Here is a 7,892-nt window from a genome sequence, read left to right as displayed (position 1 = left end):
GTTAGGAAGGGCATCCAGCTGTAGAAACTCTGCCAAATCAGATTGGAGCCTGGTGTTGCCATCTGGTTTCACCAGTCCTTAGTCAAATCGTCCAACCCATGCTAGCATGGAAAGCGGATGTTAAACGATGATGATGATGATCAAAAGAACCATTGGATAAAGCTGTTTATTGCTTTATATAAACTGTGTATGTTTGTATTGTAGACAATTTTCTGGGAAAGTTATCTGCAATAGATTTGTGCTCAATCCAGGGGTAGAGGAGGTGTTATTTGTTTCTCATTATTAGAAAATAGAGTTGAATGTCAATCATAAAAAATTATGTGCTTTAAGAAACGTTCACTGATTACTCTACTGGTTTATTGTATTTAATGCATGTCACATAAATCTGCTTCTGATATGTATCTGACCTGTGTTATAATTTTATTGATAATAATGGAAGGACAGGACTTCCATAATGGATGAGGGTCATTGTGAGTGTGTGTGTACTAGAGAATAAGTCACAGACAGACAAACAAAATTGGTATAAAAACAAAGGAATAACTGATAGCGGTTTGACATTCATACCTTTCTAGTGGAGTATATCTAAAAAGAAATTATGACAATTGGCAATTAAAAGCAGGTTATCAATTTGATTTGCTAAGTTTCTTTTTCTACTCTACAACACTTGCTCCAACATTTATATATATATATATATATATATATATAATAAAGAATGAGGCCATACTTTCCAGTTAACCCTTTAGTGTTTAAACTGGCCATATCCGGCCCAAATATTCTACATGTTTTATATTCAAACTGGCCATATCTAGCCTCTCACACCTAACCTACAGTGACATTCTAAAAATAAAAGCAATCATATCATTGAAACCTCAAAGCTGTAACATAATGCATGATTAATTCAAAACAATTTCAGTGAAAAAATATTACATTTAACAGAGTAATCTGAACACTAAAGGGTTAATAATTCAATCCCACATCTGCTGATCATTAACAAGGTCAAAAGTTTATATCAGTAATGACAATAGTCTAATGGAATAGTGTCCCTTTGAACAGAAAATACTCATTAGAGTAGTTTGTTACAACTAGCTTAGAGATATGAACAGCTAACTACTTAATCTGAGATGGCAGAACAAATAAATCATTATAAGAGATAAAAACTGAGCTTTCCTGACTGATGATGATGCTTTATTAATTAGTTATGTGAAGAAGTATTTCATTATACATTGCTGTGTATATTTTCATATAAACATTTATCAGTTTTGTTTTCCAAGAGACTGCATCTTTGAATATTTATATTCTAAAATTAGAATATGAAGAAAATATTACAAATGAAAGACTTTAAACATTTCAACATTCATAAATTAGAATGTTGTTTATATATATTTTATCCTATGTTTAATGATATTCAGTTCCAAACACACATACAGAGTTGTTAAATAAGTTTTCAAATGTCAGAAGAGAGAGAGAAAAAAAAAAACTGGCAATCATATATTAGATAATAGAGTGGATATATATACTAGTGTAAATTTAGCCTCATAACAGTTGATTTATGCTACCAAACGGTTTTTGGATAAAGGATCTTGCATGCATGAAAAAGTAAATAATTATCATAACCATGTCTGAATGGAAGAGTCATCTCTGATGACTGTTAATTGACCTTTACACATTTGGAAGACTCTATAACATGAAATTGTTAGGTAACACGAATTGGCTGCTATGTAATTGAATATATAATCCTGTACAACACACACACATGAATTTGAATTTTATCTCTCAGCATGACACCTTGGGCAAGTGTCTCCCACTATAACACTGGGTTGACCAATACCTTGAGAGTGGAATTGATATACAGAAACAATAAGGAAGCCTGATATATATAAATGAATGTGTGTGTGTGTGTGTGTGTGTATGTATATATATATATTTGTATATATATGTGCGTGTATGTGAGTGTGTGCACATGTATATTTGTGTGAATGTTTACATTCTGCATATTCAGGAAACCATTCTAGCAAAAATAGTGACATTCTGTAGCACTGTACTTTCAAAGATATGAGGGGTGTTCATTAAAGATTTCCTCTGACCCACTTCCCAAAGACTGGGATAAACGAAACTTAGCATAATTATTAATCCTTCTCTACATAGTCACCACCATTAGTGACATACTTCTCCCATCACTTTATGCAGCTGTGAAGACCTCACCTGTAGAAGTTGGTAGGTTGCATCTGGTGCCAAGACTTTACCTTGGAAATAAGTTCATCATAATCTGAATAATGCTTCCCCTTCAAAAACAGATTTCATGGTTGGAAAGAGGTGGAAGTCAGATGCTTCAAGGTCGGAAGATTTCATAGTCACAGGTGTGTGCTTTCATTTGGGTAACATGCACATTGTGAACTGAGGCACTGCCTTGGAGGAGGCAGACTCCTTTGGTCAGCATGCCTCACTCTCTGCTTTGATGGCATCCCATAATTTCTGCTACAGAGAAGCATAATATGCTCCATTAATTGTGGTGCCCTTTGCCACAAAATCCATCATCACTACTCCGTGCTGGTTCCAAAGGACTGTGAGCATCACCTTGCCTGTTGAGGGTTGGTGAGTTATCACGCTTCTATTGCTTCGACTGGACTTTAGTCTCAGGATGATAGTGATGGACCAATGTTTCTGAAAAGGTGTGAGCATCTGGTGAATCCATTGTTCAGACAACTTCAGCATGTGCAAATAGTCATGAACGATTTTTTTTCCATGGACCCTACACTAATTTTTACTTCTTGAGCTAGTTGCTAAATAGTTATTTGGTGATCCTCGAAAGTGACACTGTAAGGTGGTTGGCATTTGGAAGGGCATCCAGCAGTAAAAACCTTGCCAAAACAGATCTCATCTGTGCTTGAGCCACATAAAAAGCACTAAGTCCACTCTACTGAGTGGTTGGTGTCAGGAAGGGTATCCAGCTGTAAAAATCCTGCCAAAACAGTTCCAGAAGTCTGGTGCAGGCTTCTGCCTGGCCAGCTCTTGTCAAACCATCCCACCCATTCCAGCATGGAAGGCAGATGTTAAACGATGATGATGATTTGCTTTTGTTTCTGGATGGGTCCTAAAATATTGGGAGAGAGAGAGAGAGAGAGAGAGAGAGAGAGAGAGAGAGAGAGAGAGAGAGAGAGAGAGAGAGAGAGTGTGCTGTGTAAAAATGAAAATAACCAAGGGTGTAGTGAAACAGATTCTTAGCTTATATCTAGAAAGCAAATGTTTTATTACAAGCCTTAAGTAAGGTACACGGTTCGACATGCTAACTCACATTAATCAAAATGATTAATGTTGATTCTGAGGTCATTTTCATTTGTGCATGAGCATTACAAATTCCTCTCTCCATGTAATCTGCATGGCTACCTGAAGAAATTTGGTAGGTGGAAACTGGAAGAAGTCCAACATACATATATATCTTTTTCTATCTATCTATTTATCTATCTATATATATATATATATATATATATATATATATATATATATATATATATATATATATATATATATATGCATACACACACACACGTACATACATATTTGTGTGTGTGTGCATCGTTGTGTCTGTGTTCCACCACTTGACAATCGGTGTTGGTATGTTTACATCCCTGTAACTTAGCAGTTTGGCGAAAGAGACCAATAGAGTAAGTATCATGCTTAAAAAGAAAGTATTGGGGTTGATTCATTTAACTAAAAATTCTTCATGGCAGTGCCCCAGCATGACTACAGTCTACTGACCGAAACAAGTAAAAGAAAAAAAACGTTTATCTTCCATTAGCTTTTTAATGTTTTGTGCTTTAAAGATACTTTCTCCCACTTCAGCATTGTAATCTTTGATTACTAAAATCTCAGAAACATTACTATTATTATTAAGTAAGAGAGCAATGAATGCTATCAAAGTGATACTGGGGTACAAATATACAAAGCCCATTATACCCATCACAAATATCTGCCTGATAAGGGTACACCAGGCACATGCAACACAACCACATGTGTGTGACATGATGATCTTATATTGAGATAAACAGTGCATGACCTAGCAGGTGAAGCCCAGTTAGAATTTTCTTCGGGTTGAGCAGTCCATACCACTCAAAAGGTCCCTGAATAAGGGTTGTTTAAGGATGATGAACAAAACACTCATGTTTCCAGAAGTGAATTATTAAACCTCATAGAATTCCTTTCAACACACGGCTATGATGCTCTCCCACTACTCCTGCTCATGATCAGAGATGTATATATTATCAGCCATTAAGAAACATGCTCAATTGACAAGGTCAAGCGACTGACAGGCAAATCTGTGGTACTGAGCAGAATATTTGCTGTAGTTCATCTTTTACACCAGCGCAAATCATGTACATGATAACACTTCCAATCAGTTAAGATCAGAAGCCATAAGAGCCACTGCTTGATACTGCATCAGGGCATTATCATTTTTATTACTATTATTTAAGGTGGTGAGCTGGCAGAATCATTAGCATGTTGGATGAAATGCTTAGCAGTAATTCATCTGTTGCTATGTTCTGAGTTCAAATTCCACTGAGGTCGAGTTTGCCTTTCATCATTTCGGGGTTGATAAATTAAGTATCAGTTGAGTACTGGGGGGGTCAATGTAATCGACTTAACCTCCCTAAAATTTCAGGCCTTGTACCTTTAGTAGAAAGGATTGTTATTATTTATCGTCTTGCATTGTCCTTTAATGTTTTGATTTATATTAGCCTTTGTGGCCAATAAAAGAATTTATTATTATTATTATTATTATTATTATTATTATTATTATTATTATTATTAAAAAGGCAGTGAACTGGTAGAGTCATTAGCATGCCAGACAATATGCTTAGTGGCATTTTGCCTGTTTTTATATCCAGAATTCAAATTTTGCTGAGGTTGATATTGCCTTTCATCCTTTTTGAGATTGATAAAATAATTACTGGGTGAGTACTGGGGTCAATGTAACCAACTAGCCCCCTCCCCCAACATTTCAGGCCTTGTGCCTAAGCTGCCCAAATATAGATATAGAAAATTTTCTGTATTTGGGTAGCTGGATAAATTCATCAAAAAAGGACATCTACATTAGAATTACCAAAGCCTAGGCTGCAATGAGCAAAAATGGAAAAGATATGTAAGTCAGATCAACCTAGAAAAATCAAAATACTCTTCAGAACTTCTTTTGAGTCAGTGTTGCTGTATGAATCAGATACATGGACCCTGACACAAGCATTTGAGAAGAAACTAGATGGTGCATACATTAAAATGCTTAGGGTTCTGTAAAACATAAACTGGTATCAAGATATTACAAATGAAAGTTTATATTGAAACTTGTCCAAGATAACTAAAATTGCTCAAAGACAGTTATAATTTGCAGTACATAGCTGGAGAAGTAAGCAGGAAGTTATACACAAGCTATAATGGGAACCAACTCATGGGAGACGCAGTAGAGGATGACTTGCTTGAACATTCATTGATTAACTCTCATATGATACAGACCTCTGTAAGGTGCAGCTTCTGAGAGCAATGGAAAATCATGAATTGTGGAGAGACTTTGTCAGGAATGTTCAACCAGGATTGCAATGATTATTATTATTATTATTAAGGTGACAAATAGGCAGAATTGTTAGCACACTGGACAAAATGCTTTGCAGTAATTCTTCCAACTCATTATATTCATCATTTAACATTCATTTTCTATGTTTGCATGGTTCTGAGTTCAAATTCTGCACATGTTGAATGTGCTTTAAATCCTTTCAGGGTGGATAAATTAAGTACCAGTTGAGTACTGGGGTCAATGTAAGCAATTAACCCTGCCCAACAAAATTTCAGGCCTTGTGCCCATAGTAGAAAGGATTATTACTATTATTAAAGCAGTGAGCTGGCATCGAACAAAATGCTAAGTGATATTTATTAATCCTGACCTGTCATGCTGTAAATCAATCAGTTCTTTATTTCATAGGGACAATAAGAAGCAGAGTGAAGATGTAAAGTTACCAATAGACTGAAAGTGCAATGTAGTCAAGTTCCCAGTTGTAGCTATTTCATTTCACTTTATCTGTCATTGTAAGGAAGAGGAGTTAAATCTTTAAGCTATGTGTTTATTGAATAAAATTAACTCAAGTGCATTTTACTAACTTTGAAAAAATAAAAAGCAAAAATCAACTAACTGAACTAGCTGCAATGAAGCCCTCAGTTGTATATTATATTGTCTTATCTTCTACTAGTCTCTAGTGTCTCATGTTTTGCATTAAGGTGCTTTATAGATGAGTGGCAGACAAAGCATTTAGCAGCAATAAAAATTTGTCAACCCTGTAGATAAAATACTCTTGAATTTAGGTAATATGACAAAAATTTTGATAAATATATGCTTTAGAAGCCTGGCAAACCAAGTAATATATACTCATTTTGTATTAATTTTCATTTATAAAGTTTTCCAACATGCGTACTGTAAAAGATATCAAATGCAAGAAACTATTAAAGTTAAAATAGAGATGACAACAGTGAAAATAAAAATACACTATAATTGCGAACATTAGTGTTAGATCAAAAATATCAGACAGTTAATGGTAAAATAAGATTAACATTATTAAAGAAATAAATTGAAATAGATAGTCTTCATTTGGGTGTAACATTTATGATGAAAACGTATCTATAAGACTGCTAATGCGGTTATAGATTTAGAATAGAATATCATGTTGCTTATTATACTTAAAGTCGGTTGTGTGAAACCAAGCTTAACTAGAGTTTATTTTTGCAGGTGTTGTGGCAAATACACTTTAAGTTAATCAAAGAAAAATTAAACACTGGAAACTGAACAATAAAATCTAAGAGATTCACAAATTATGAGAAAGACAAATATACAAATTAACCCATTACTTCCCATAATACTATTAACTGGAATTTTTTTTATGAAACTTTGATTTCTAGCATAAAAAAAGCCTTAGAAACACGCTGGAATTATCAAAATAACATTTCAAAATAACATTTTAAATAGGAATAAGCAAGATATTGGGTGAAAAATTAGCAAACCTCATTTGAATATCAGAGAAATATACCTAGTAGATATAGCAAAAAGGTTAGATATGTGTAAATATTGACAGATAATTACGAAATTTGTAATTTTTAAGTGATCTCATATGAGATCACTGGTAGGTAATGGGTTAAGCATGTTTTTTTTTTTTTAACTTGGAAATGCATGACAATAAACAGAATGAAATTCTAAATTTTAAATCTAACATAATTTAGGAACAAAATAAATCTCACTTCAATGTATCCGTTTACTTTATATCAAAATTGTTTAATTAACTGATTGTGCTAAATTATATTCTATATGTTACTTCAAATTTTTAGATGTTTATAAAGTTGAAATTGAATGTATGAAACCTTCAACTGAGGGCAATAAGTGCAATGGTATACAAATCTTTCATTGCACAAAATTTAATCAATCAACCAGTTTCTAAACACAATAAAATAAGATGCATAGTGGTATTAATCACAAAACATTTGATATTAGAAAATATAAGATTAAGAACTACAAATGTATTTTGAATTAATTTTGCATAGTAGGTATGTCTATGAGGAAATATCTAAATAGTTTCAGATTTGAAATTAGAATTAAAAAACTACTGTTTAGTTAGAAAGGATAATGAACTAAATAGTTATATAGACAAAAATAGTTATGGCTAGTTTATAGGGTTAGTCTGAGTTTCGAGTCCATAAAGCATCTGGCTTTACAGCGTCTCATCAGACTCTAATGGGCAATGGCCTATTACCTCTCTTCAAAATGGAAGGATGCTGTAAAGCTAAGTGCTTTATGGACAAGAAACTTAGGATAACCCAATAGACTGGCCATATCTATCTTTATCTAAATACTCTGCTGCTCTGTA

At 33.7% G+C, this 7,892-nt stretch overlaps 1 protein-coding gene across 3 annotated transcripts in view; it reads right to left on the bottom strand.

The window, feature by feature from the left end:
• LOC106874583 (putative mediator of RNA polymerase II transcription subunit 26) overlaps window positions 1-7,892 on the bottom strand; it is a 235,200-nt gene that overhangs the window by 124,109 nt on the left and 103,199 nt on the right. The gene's annotated exons all lie outside the window — the stretch shown is intronic.

The sequence above is a fragment of the Octopus bimaculoides genome, chromosome 8, assembly GCF_001194135.2.
Source record: "Octopus bimaculoides isolate UCB-OBI-ISO-001 chromosome 8, ASM119413v2, whole genome shotgun sequence".
In the NCBI taxonomy this organism is placed as follows: Eukaryota; Metazoa; Mollusca; class Cephalopoda; order Octopoda; family Octopodidae; genus Octopus; species Octopus bimaculoides.
This window is presented reverse-complemented; position numbering and strand designations above follow the sequence as displayed.